The 13,167-nt window shown below is 47.9% G+C and overlaps 1 long non-coding RNA gene across 1 annotated transcript in view; it reads left to right on the top strand.

The window, feature by feature from the left end:
• Nucleotides 1-12,943, top strand: part of LOC137642259 (uncharacterized) — an 18,942-nt gene extending 5,999 nt beyond the window's left edge. The window contains exon 2 of the long non-coding RNA XR_011044719.1: nucleotides 12,004-12,943. This is a non-coding gene — a long non-coding RNA (uncharacterized lncRNA). The remainder of the gene's footprint in view (nucleotides 1-12,003) is intronic.
• Nucleotides 12,944-13,167: the final 224 nt, after the last annotated feature.

Genomic DNA, 13,167 nt, shown 5'->3' with positions numbered 1-13,167 from the left:
CGAGAGAGGCCACTCATAGAGACTCGTCTTCTGAGGATTGTTCCCGTTTAGACCGGCTTGCTGTTCGGGACCTCTCCGCAGAATTGTTCGCCATCTCCTAGACCTGCTGACCAGCCGTCTCCGTTCCTGGCTGCTGACGCTGTGGGCGCTCACGCACCCCATTATCCAACGGGCACCGGTCCCTTCGGGGCAAAGGGGCTTTCTCACTCTGTGAGTAAGTCCCTTAAGCGCCAGGTATCCCCTGCGCGCTCGCGCGTAATTGTGCGCAAGCGCTCGCCTACTGTTCCTGAGACTTCCATCCAGAGGAATCCTGTTCCAGGGACTATTCCTGAGTTAGGACACAGACACTCACCAGTACTTCAGCCTGCGAGTGTCTCCTAGTCTCTTTTGCGAAGGGCACCTCTCCCGTTTGCGGGAGAGGTCTCTCATAGAGAAACTTCCTAGGAGTATCAAGCAGAACTTCCAGTGTTGATCGTCCCAGTTCCTGATCGTCCTGTCAGCTGTCCCTTCATACTAGCGTGCACATGCTTGCCGACGATCTTCTTACGCCAACGATCTTCGTATGCGCGCAAGCGCCGACAATCTTCTTTTGCGAGCAAGTGCTGACGATCTTACGCGCGCAAGCGCCGACTATCTTCTTACGCGCGCAGGCGCCGACGATCTTCTTTCGCGAACGAGCGCTGATGATCTTCTTACGTGCGCAAGCACCGTCGATCTTTTTACGCGCGCAAGCGCCGACGATCTTCCTGGCAGACGATCTTCTTTGGTGCGTTAGCGCTGACGATCTTCCTATGCACGTAAGCTCCGACGATCGTCCGCGCGCAGGCTCCGATGGTTCCCCGCGCCGACGATCTTATTACGCACGCAAGGACGACGATCTTTAAGCGCCGTCGATCTTTAAGCGCCGTCGATCTTTAAGCGCTGTCGATCTTCTTTCGCTCTCCAAGCGCCAACAATCTCGTACGCGCGCGCGATAACAGCCGTGCACTTGCGCGCCAACATTCTGGTCCACATGGGCTCTTCATTCTGTTCATGCACGTCAATCTGACTTCTGCACACCCTATGAAGTCTCGCTCGCGCGAGTGTTTTCAACGGTCTCTCGCGCGCGCGAGTGTTTTCAACGGTCTCTCGCGCGCGCGAGTGTTTTCAACGGTCTCTCGCGCGCGCGGGTGTTTTCAACGGTCTCTCGCGCGCGCGGGTGTTTTCAACGGTCTCTCGCGCGCGCGGGTGTTTTCAACGGTCTCTCGCGCGCGACCCTTGGGTATTTCCCATTGCGCAAGAAAACACCAGGAAGGCACTGGAGACCTTCCTCCTTTCAGGCACCCGCACCATTGAGTTTCTGGCCCACCAAGCCTCGAACTTGTGGGCCAATTCGATCTTGAAACAACGTGATGCGGTGGCAGAAAGGTCTTTTCGAAGGTCAAGGCCTTCGAAGTCTGCAAGCTCAGACACACTTCCCTTATGGAAAAGAGTCTGTTTGAGCTCAAAGATGTGGAACAGGCAGCTGAGAGGTGGAGGAAATCCAATCAGGATTCTCTCCTCCAAAGGGCTCTCACAACGAAGCTCTACAAACCTCCAGCACCTCAACAACCTCACCCGTCCAAGACGACGAAACCGGCAGTGGCAACAAAGATGACGGTGTCCAAACAGCAGCCCTTTCCTGTCAGAGACAAGAAGGGCAAAAAGTCCTCCAGGGGAGGCAAGTGGCCGAGGCCGCAAACGCTATTATTGGCAATCCCCCTGCATGTCCACCAGTGGGGCGATGCCTACAAAGTTGTGCATTCAGGTGGCAGCAACTCGGGGCCGACTCCTGGACAATTTCCGTAATCTGTCAGGGATATCGCGTCCCGTTCACAACATCTCTACCTCCCCTGACAGCGAATCCAGTGTCGTTGAGCTCCTATGCCATGGGATCGGCAAAGGGGCTAGCCCTACGGGCAGAAGTCGAGACCATGCTAAAGAAGGATCCTCTCCAAGAGGTCGTCGACGGTTTCCCAGGCTTCTTCAGTCGACTCTTTCTTGTAAAGAAGGTGTCTGGAGGCGGGAGACCAGTCATCGACCTCTCAGCTCTGAACAGGTTTGTCAAACAAACTCCGTTCAGCATGGAGACAGCAGACATGGTCAGACTTGCAGTGAGACCACAAGACTTCATGCGTACACTGGATCTGAAGGACGCGTACTTCCAGATCCCAATCCATCAGTCTTCTAGGAAGTACTTAAGATTCAGCCTAGTCAACAAGATCTACCAGTTCAAGGTGCTGTGTTTCGGTCTCTCCACAGCACCTCAGGTATTCACCAGTGTTCAACCTGATCTCTTCGTGGGCACACAGGATCGGCATCTGTCTCCTCCGCTACCTGGACGACTGGCTGATCCTGGCAGACTCGGAGTCTACTCTTCTTCGACACTGGGACAAGCTTCTGGGACTTTGCCAAGATCTAGGGATCATGGTAATTCTCGAGAAGTCTTTTCTGCTTTCATCTCAACGACTGGTATATCTAGGCATGATCTTGGACACCAATCTCCACAAAGCCTTTCCATCAGACGACAGGATAGCAAGGCTGAGGAGGGTCGCAGATCCTCTCCTCAGACGAGAAGAACTCCCAGCCCAATCATGGTTACGTCTTCTCGGTCACCTTTCCTCCCTGGCCCGTCTAGTTCCAAATGGGCGCCTCAGGATGAGATCCCTGCAATGGCGGCCCAAGTCCCGGTGGAATCAAGGTCACGATTCCCTGGACGTTTTGATCCCTATGGGTCCTGCGGAACAGACGGACCTTCAGTGGTGGGTGACAGACGGAAACCTCCGAAAGGGAGTGGATCTTCTCGTCCTCCCCCCAGATTTGATGCTGTTCTCGGACGCCTCAAAAGAAGGGTGGGGGGCTCACGTTCTGAACCACAAGACCTCAGGTCTATGGTCAGAATCAGAAAAGTGCCACCACATAAAACCTGCTAGAGATGAAGGCCGTATATATGGCACTTCAACAGTTCCAACAGTACCTGGCGGGTCACTCCGTGGTGGTGATGAGCGACAACACCACGGTAGTGGCTTACATCAACAAGCAGGGAGGTACCTTTTCACAACAGCTATCCCATCTTGCAGTAAAGATACTGAGATTGACCGAAGTCCACTCGTTTCCACTATCGGCTCGCCGACAGTCTGAGCAGGGCATCCCAGATAGTGAGTACCAAGTGGTCTTTGGATCCTCTAGTAGCCAACAAAGTCCTGATTTTGTGGGGTTCCCCGACGGTGGATCTGTTGGCGACAGCCTTGAATTTCAAGCTTCCGCTGTACTGCTCCCCAGTCCCGGACCCCACTGCATTCTGGCAAGATGCCTTCCAACAGCGGTGGGTCAACATCGACGTTTACGCCTTTTCCCCGTTCTGTCTGATGAGAAGGGTGCTCAACAAGACCAGAATATCGGTCGACCTGTCAATGACCTTAGGAGCTCCGCTATGGCATCACGCAGAGTGGTTCTCGGACCTTCTGCAGTTCTTGACGGAACTTCCGAGAGAACTCCCTCCTCGACACGAGCTATTCAAGCAACCACACTCAACATCTCCCACAAAGCCGTAGCATTGCTGTGGCTTCATGCCTGTCCAACATCTCCGCACAGAGAGGCTTTTCACAACAAGTTGCGGAAAGGATGTCTCGACACTTGCGAAAGTCATCCGCAGGAGTCTATCTGGCGAAGTGGAGAGTCTTCTGTGGTTGGTGTCGTGGAAGGAGTATCTCTCCACTCGATGCCACTATTCCAGCAATAGCGGAGTTTCTCGTGTATTTGCGGGAAGAGATGCACCTTTCAGTCTCGGCAGTGAAAGGCTATCGCTCAGCCTTAAGTTTTGCCTTCAGGCTAAAAGGAATGGACATTTCCTCCTCGCTGGAACTTTCTCTACTCATACGAAGTTATGATTTTACCTGCCCTCAATTGGAAGTAAGACCTCCTCCAGGGAGCTTGGTTCGAGTCCTCAGGTCTCTTAAGAGACCTCTGTTCGAACAAATACGCCGGGCTTCTGATTGCCACTTGACTTGGAAGACGGTGTTCCTACTTGCTTTGGCCTCGGCCAAGCGAGTCAGCGAACTTCATGGTCTCTTGTATGACATTGCCCATTCAAGGGGATGGGTAGAGGTAACGTTCAGGTTCGTCCCTGAGTTTGTGGCTAAGACTCGAAATCCAGGAGTGCCGGACCCCCGGTTCGACTCTTTCCAGTTTTCGAATCTCCGTTCTGTAACAGATGACCCAGACCATCTCCTACTGTGTCCAGTAAGGAGTCTGAGGCTCTATCTTAAGAGAACAGCTGCAATTCGTCCTCGAGTGCAAGCATTGTTTGTGAGCACAGGAAGGACGAAGAGGAGGGTCACTAAGAACAATATCTCGGCATGGATTCGCAGGGTCATCCACCATTCCTGAATCCAGACCCTCCTCCGTCACGTCGCCCTAGAGCACATGATGTCAGAGGCATCGCTACTTCCCTGGCATTCAAGAGAAGCTACTCAGTGATGCAGGTTCTACAAACGGGTTTGGAAGCGGCAAACGACCTTCGCAGCCCACTACCTGCAGGACGTGACCCAGAGGAGGCTGGATACGTTCTCTATCGGCCCTGTTATGGCTGCACAACAGCTGGTTTTAAACTCAGGCTCCTTAATGGACAAGCAGCAGAAGGTTGAGGGCATTGTTACCTGGTTTTAGTCTACATGAATGAAAAGATATGCCTGGCCCTTATTCTTTTCTTCATCCTCCCCTCTCTTGGGGAAAGCAGCATCCTGGGTTCTCTGCACAGCTGACCTCAAACCACTGCAGGTAAACCATTTTTCAATATTAAACTTACCCGATAATCATGTAGCTGTCAACTCCGTTGCCCGACAGAATTCTATGGAGGGATACGCCAGCTATCACAATACTAGAAGGGGGTGTATTTACCAGCGCCACCTGTGGCCAGGTACTCAAGTACTTCTTGTTGACACCTCCTCAATTATTCCTCTGTCGTGCTTCCGGCAAGACGTTCTGGGATACGCTTATGTTCTTGGAGTATTTTCACGACTTTGGTGAAGTATTTCTCTTTGATTTCGTTTGAGCCCGTCATTTCGGTTTTACCTGTTAACATATTATGCTATTTCCGCCACAGAGTTTGAAAGATTTTCTTTGACAGTCTCGTACTGTTTTCAAAGTTGAACTAACGTTTTGTTTTGTCTCTCCAGTTGTTGACGTTCAGAACGTTCAACTTGCACTCTATCGTTACGATAGAGAAAGAATGTTCACGGTTTCACGTTGCAGTAAGAGTAACCGTGTCTAGCGTTTTGTTCATTCTTTCTTAACTTAATGGTTTTGATCCTAATAAAGGAACTTTTCAGTTTTTTTTCCTTTAACAATAATATGTTTTAACGATATATATGATTGGGCTCTTCTCTCAGGTTCTAAGTCAAGAGAGAGAGAGAGAGAGAGAGAGAGAGATAGAGACGGAGGGAGAAAGAGGATAAACGTTTCATTCAAGCCTGCCAGGCGTACGAGTAACGTCGTTATCGTTTTTGCTCTTCTCCCTAGTCTCTTTAGGGGAAGAAACTAAACGTTTCTAGAGTGATCTAGTGTTTAGTCTCTTTCCAACCACTGAATTATCTTTCATTAGATTTTTCTGTTACATTGTAATTCTGTTTTCGCAATTACTAACTTTGAGAAAGGATAGAATTGCGTATTTCAGGTACAAACCACTTAAAGTTTCGCGTTCAGTGAAATAAGTGCAAACAGAAATCAAAGTGATAAGTGATTAGTGCGTGAGGGTACTTTTGTGCGCGCCAGTCGTCCTCCCAGTCCGGGACCTCTTGCAAGCTCCCAAGCCCAGGGGAGAAGCAATGTCGAAGGGCATAAGGGTTCAGCAGGCCTTGATCGGCGCACAGAAGTATTCTCGGTGGTTGTGGGCGTGTCTTACCGAGACCGTCACTCCCACCCGCAGACGATTGAGCCCTTATTTTGCTCGTCTGCAGAAGAGATTAGGGGAGAAAATAAAGGCAGAGTAACGCTGGTCTCAGGTCTCAAGACCTCTTAAACGTTAAGTCCAGACCTATGCCAGACGTACGAAGTTAAAGTTCACAACCCGAATGCAGTCATTGGGTTAGCTCTGACTCTCCTCAGTCATCAGTTGATTACACTCCGCCTAAGAGGAGTAAGGTTCTGCCACAACAGATCTCTGCTGTTAAGGCTTTACCTCAGCAGAACTTAGTGTCTGCCGACCCCAAGTTAACTCTACTTCAGTCCATACAGTCACAACTTTCGGTCTTGATGCGTGAGTGTCGGGCTGAGAGTGTTGCGCCTCCGCCTCCGCCTACACTCCCCCCCGCCTATGATCGCTCCGCCTGATCACAGTACCACCTGCCAGGCGTACGATGTTGTGAACTCTACTACAGTCCATGCAAGCACAGCTTTCGGACTTGATGCGTGAGTGTCGGGCTGAGAGTGTTGCTCCTCCGCCTCCGCCTACACTCCCTCCACCTACACTCGCTCCGCCTGATCACAGTACCATCTGCCAGGCGTACGATGTTGTGGACTCTACTACAGTCCATGCAAGCACAGCTTTCGGACTTGATGCGTGAGTGTCGGGCTGAGAGTGTTGCTCCTCCGCCTCCGCCTACACTCCCTCCACCTACACTCGCTCCGCCTGATCGCAGTATCACCTGCCAGCAGTTCCACCTGCCAGGCGTACGATGTTGAGCCACGTGCTGAGTTTGCTGTTCCCTGTGGTGTTCAGCCTCCGCCTTCCTTAAGGCAACCTTTACATTGGGATCAGGAGGATTATACCTCTCTTCCTCCGCCTCCACTTGCTGCTCCACCAGTGATGCAACACTCGGTTGAGGTACAACAACCTCTCCCGTCCATGAGTCAGTCTCCTCAGCTCTTGCTGCAGCGAGCTCAACCCTCCACAAGGCAAGCACCACAACACCTTAGCCTTGCGCCTCAGGAGCCTCAGCTTGCGAGACATTTACCTTGTTCTGCGCAGCCTCTTCCTCATCGCGCTCCGCTCACACCACAGGAACTGGAACTTGCTACTCCGCTTCCGCCAACCGCTCAGCAAGCGCAACCCTTGGGTTCAACCACTCATGCTAGGAGTCAGCCTCCACCCATGCGCCTTCCTTCTGCTTGTCTTTTATTCAGCCTTTGCAGACTGAGCCTCAGGTGTTCCCTCATCGGAGTCTTGAAGAGGAAACCACAACTATTGTTGTTCCAGCTCGTTCTGACTCTGCTGTTCAGCATACCTTACCTCCATTTTCATACCATGGTTTAAACCCCATGCAAGCATGCATAAAGCACTCTAGCACTGGTCATGGAATTTCTGAGAAATGTTAAACGCCATGCACACGCTCTGCTTTCCTTACAGCAGGCTCTGCTTACAGCAGGCTCTGCTTACTACATGCTCAGCTTTCAGCATGCTCTGCATTCAGCATGCTCTGCATACAACATGCTCTGCATAAAGCATGCTCTGCATTCAGCATGCTCTGCATACAACATGCTCTTCATACAGCATGCTCTGCATACAGCATACTCTGCATACATCATGCTCTGCATACCTTACCGCATGCTTCTCAACACATCTTGGGTTGTTGCCAACTCACTAGACTGTCAAGCAGTTTCATAACGTTGCCTTCTAGTCTGCTGCTTTTGCACCAGTGAACCCTCACTCAGAGAACTTAGCTTTTCTAGGATAAGGTCCCTGTAGATGAGAAAGTTCTTTTCTCCCTCCTTCTGATATTCCCTTGAGGACTCTGTCATTTGGAGGGAGCCTTTAGCTGCATAACCTCTTATGGACTTTTATTTAAGCATAACATGCTTACAGGGAAGGTAATGGTTCCACTTCAGCCGCTAATCCCGTCTGTTACCACACCTGCTCCCATAGACCTTGAGCTGTGTTGCATGACATGCAGTCCAAGCTTAGTCCTTGTTAGAGGATTTTTTGTTTACGGAGTCAATGTGTCACGGGGAAGACGTTCAACAACCAACAGAAGGGACTTGTTGTGACGCAGTGCGGCAACCTCAGCAACCCGTTAAGGAGTTGTCTGTACGACCCAGACAGTCTAGACAGATTCGGGTTGTCACTGTACTTCCTCGCTTGCCCATGATTGACAGTTTACAGACTGTGCAGCAGTATCATGATCTTGTGTCCGGCTCCGTCAGACGACTGGCTTTTAAGAGCTCCCACAAGTCGTCGCTGTCTGGAGTTTTTCAAATGGACTATGGATCTGACCAAGGAACTGGGCCTCCTGGTCAATTTTGAGGAGTCTCAGCTCGTTCCATCCCAGACCATTGTCTCCTTGGGTATGGATCTTCAGAGTCGAGCTTTTCGGACTTGTCCGTCGGCCCCAAGGATCTTCCAAGCCCTAGAATGCATCCAGAGCATGCTGAGAAGGAACCGATGCTTAGTCAGGCAGTGGATGAGTCTAACAGGGACACTTTCATCGCTGGCCCTGTTCATCGAGTTAGGGAGACTCCACCTCCGCCCCCTTCAGTATCATCTAGCTGCTCACTGGATAAAGGACATGACGCTAGAGACGGGCTCAGTTCCTGTTTCCGAAGAGATGAGGTCTACTCTAACGTGGTGGAAGAACAGCATTCTTCTCAAGGAAGGTCTACCATTGGCTGTTCAGACCCCCGACCACCGTCTCTTCTCGGACGCATCGGACACGGGCTGGGGTGCGACACTGGACGGACAGGAATGCTCGGGAACATGGAATCAGGAGCAAAGGACACTTCACATCTATTGCAAGGAGTTGTTGGCAGTTCATCTGGCCTTGATAAACTTCAAGTCCCTCCAGCTTAACAAGGTGGTGGAGGTGAACTCCGACTACACCACAGCCTTGGCTTACATCTCCAAGCAGGGAGGGACTCATTCGAGGAAGTTGTTCGAGATCGCAAGGGACCTCCTCATTTGGTCAAAAGATCGAAAGCTCACGCTGGTAACGAGGCTCATTCAGGGCGATATGAATATCATGGCAGATCGCCTCAGCCGGAAGGGTCAGGTCTTCCCCACAGAGTGGACCCTTCACAAGAATGTTTGCAGCAGACTTTGGGCCCTGTGGGGTCAGCCAACCATAGATCTATTCGCTACCTCGATGACCAAGAGGCTCCTCTTGTATTGTTCTCCGATTCCAGACCCAGCAGCAGTTCGCGTGGATGCCTTTCTGCTGGATTGGTCCCATCTCGACCTGTATGCATTCCCGCCGTTCAAGATTGTCAACAGGGTACTTCAGAAGTTCGCCTCTCACAAAGGGACACGGCTGACGTGGGTTGCTCCCCTCTGGCCCGCGAGAGAATGGTTCACCGAGGTACTGCAATGGCTGGTCGACGTTCCCAGGACTCTTCCTTCTAGAGTGGACCTTCTGCGTCAACCTCACGTAAAGAAGGTACACCCAAACCTCCACGCTCTTCGTCTGACTGCCTTCAGACTATCGAAAGACTCTCAAGAGCTAGAGGCTTTTCGAAGGAGGCAGCCAGAGCGATTGCCAGAGCAAGGACGACATCCACTCTCAGAGTCTATCAGTCTTAATGGGAAGTCTTCCGAAGCTGGTGCAAGGCCAATGCAGTTTCCTCAACCAGTACCACTGTAACCCAGATTGCTGACTTCCTGTTACATCTAAGGAACGTAAGATCCCTATCAGCTCCTACGATCAAGGGTTACAGAAGTATGTTGGCAGCGGTTTTCCGCCACAGAGGCTTGGATCTTTCCTCCAACAAAGATCTACAGGACCTCCTTAGGTCTTTTGAGACCTCAAAGGAACGTCGGTTGTCCACTCCAGGCTGGAATCTAGACGTGGTCCTAAGGTTCCTAATGTCATCAGGATTTGAACCGCTCCAATCAGCCTCTTTTAAGGACCTCACATTAAAAACTCTTTTCCTCGTGTGCTTAGCAACAGGTAAAAGAGTAAGTGAGATCCACGCCTTCAGCAGGAACATAGGTTTCACATCTGAAACGGCTACATGTTCCTTGCAGCTCGGTTTTTTGGCTAAAAACGAGCTTCCTTCCCGTCCTTGGCCTAAGTCGTTCGAGATCCCAAGCCTGTCCAACATGGTGGGGAACGAACTGGAGAGAGTACTTTGCCCAGTTAGAGCTCTTAAGTACTATCTAAGAAGGTCAAAACCATTACGAGGACAATCAGAAGCCTTATGGTGTGCTATCAAGAAGCCTTCTCTACCAATGTCTAAGAACTCAGTTTCTTACTACATCAGGCTTCTGATTAGAGAAGCAAATTCTCATCTGAAGGAAGAAGACCTTGCTTTGCTGAAGGTAAGGACACATGAAGTGAGAGCTGTGGCTACTTCAGTGGCCTTCAAACAGAACCGTTCTCTGCAGAGTGTTATGGATGCAACCTATTGGAGAAGCAAGTCAGTGTTCGCATCATTCTATCTCAAAGATGTCCAGTCTCTTTACGAGTACTGCTACACCCTGGGTCCATTCGTAGCAACGAATGCAGTAGTAGGCGAGGGCTCAGCCACTACATTCCCATAATCCCATAACTTTTTAACCTTTCTCTTGAATACTTTTTATGGGTTGTACGGTCGGCTAAGAAGCCTTCCACATCCTTGTTGATTTGGCGGGTGATCAATTCTTTCTTGAGAAGCGCCAAGGTTAAAGGTTGTGATGAGGTCCTTTAGTATGGGTTGCAGCCCTGTATACTTTAGCACCTTTGAGTTGATTCAGCCTCCCAAGAGGAACGCTGCGCTCAGTAAGGAAGACGATCTTATTAAAGGCAGAGTAACGGTTCAAGTCGACTTCCTTACCAGGTACTTATTATTTCATTGTTATTGTGGATAACTGTTTATATGAAATACGGGATACTTAGCTATCCTTTAGTCTTGTACACTGGTTTTTCACCCACCCCCCTGGGTGTGAATCAGCTACATGATTATCGGGTAAGTTTAATATTGAAAAATGTTATTTTTATTAATAAAATAAATTTTTGAATATACTTACCCGATAATCATGATTTAATCGACCCTCCCTTCCTCCCCATAGAGAACCAGTGGACCGAGGAATAATTGAGGAGGTGTCAACAAGAAGTACTTGAGTACCTGGCCACAGGTGGCGCTGGTAAATACACCCCCTTCTAGTATTGTGATAGCTGGCGTATCCCTCCATAGAATTCTGTCGGGCAACGGAGTTGACAGCTACATGATTATCGGGTAAGTATATTCAAAAATTTATTTTATTAATAAAAATAACATGCTTCCTTGTGTTCCTAGAATTAAGATAATACTGTCGCGTCCCCCATACCCTTACGAGGTGGTATTGGGAACGTCCTAACCTAGAATTTCATTTAATGGACTCCAGGTCAACTTCCTAGGACGAGTTACACTTCATTCCTTCACACACACGCTTACGTAGGCCGCGGTCTTTGCAAAGCAAGGTACTTGTGAGGTGCAGGGACTCCTTATCTCGAGTTCTACACACTCAGATACTGAGTCCCCGGACAAAACCCAAAAGCCAGTAACGGCTGAGACTTACAAACCCTTCCTAGGGGTTAAGGCACCCTATTTAAATAGTGTGGTTTGTATTTCGGTTACGGAACAAATGACAAATTTGTAGATAATTTGTATTTTTCCTAACCATACAAACCTCAGCTATTTAATCAAACTTGGCCGCCAACCCTGTCCCCCAGGAAGTCCTACCTCTAAGCAAAGTGAACTAGTTCACCGGTGTGTGAGGGGGGAGGGGTAGCTAGCTACCCCTCCCCTACCCCCTCGCTAACTAGCGAGGGGGTAGTAAACACTCGTTAAAATTCTAATGGCTCGTCATTTCAGCTACGCCGAAAGTAATACCCTATTTAAATAGCTAAGGTTTGTATGGTTAGGAAAAATACAAATTATCTACGAATTTGTCATCTTTTAAGGTTGTCAGATAAGTCTTCTATGTATTAACAGTTTTTTGAATAAAAAAAAGCCTTTTAAAGTTAGGAGATATATTGTCTGATTCTATTTAATTCTTTAATAACTTTCAAATATAAATTGTTTAATTTTCTTTTCCAGATGTATACTGTATTGCTGCCTGCAAATACAAAATTTGATGGTTGAAAGATGATAGAAAGAAGATTTCAAGATGATAAACAGATTTCAATTCATCTTAGAAATTGAGGAAATAGAAATTCAACTGTACTGCAAATATGATGGTATACAATCAACTGAAACTAACCTGATACAAGTGGGTCAAATTTCAAGGAACTATAATTGAATCAAGTTAAAAAATTTGGTAAATTTTTTCTGGTGGTATTTTTTCTTGAAAATTTAATATTAGCTAGACTTCAGAGATGGATTGTTTTTTGTGTGGTTAGCACTTTTGAACTTAGTGGGGAATGTAACCCATCCAGTAATATTCATGGAAGTTTGATATACAGTCCAGTATGTTTCAACTGCCAATAAGTTGATTTGTATTAGTGTAGTAATGCCTTGAAAAGTGAAAGTAGACTATCCCCTTTTATTTTGTAAATGCATAATGTAACAAAAGGAAACTTGTATTTGAGCTCATGAAGACAAAGCACATTTTTTACCTGATATTTTCAATGCTCGCATGATTGTTGTATAGTGAACTTTAAAGTCTTATCTGGCTACAGAATATATAAATTCTCTAAATAGTGTAGATTTTATGAAACATTGATTTTTCTTTGTGGTGTTCAATATGCATAACATTTGTAGTTGGAATAGTATATTTTATCTATTCACTCAGTTATGGTAGATTGTAAAGTAATGAATATGTTTTTCCTAATGTTGGGGGCTAACCAGATGGCTGGGTGATTTAAGAAGAGTATTTTTATCAAACATATATTGTAACAGTGTAGCTTTATGTTATGGCCAATTAATAAGGCTTGACAATACTATTTAAAACCATTAACAGATAAACATTTAAAGTTTTACAGATATGAATATTACCTGACATTAAACAATATGTACTCCTTTGTCATAATTCCAATTATGTTATGTTTTCATACACTTTAGTCTGTGAATTGGGATTATCCCAGAAATAGTAACTTATCCTTATAATCAGCATAGAAATTCTCAAAGAAGATTCCCAGAGTTTCATAAGGCAGGAAAAAGTAATGTATTTTTACTTTTCCTTTTCAGTTGTCCTGTCAGATTAGAGCTCAACTAGACAAGGTATTTCTATCAAATGGAAGCCATAGAAAGAGGGACAACAGA

This window comes from Palaemon carinicauda, chromosome 6 (genome assembly GCF_036898095.1).
Source record: "Palaemon carinicauda isolate YSFRI2023 chromosome 6, ASM3689809v2, whole genome shotgun sequence".
In the NCBI taxonomy this organism is placed as follows: domain Eukaryota; kingdom Metazoa; phylum Arthropoda; class Malacostraca; order Decapoda; family Palaemonidae; genus Palaemon; species Palaemon carinicauda.
The sequence above is the reverse complement of the archived record's forward strand: the minus strand, read 5'-3'. Positions and strand labels throughout refer to the sequence as shown.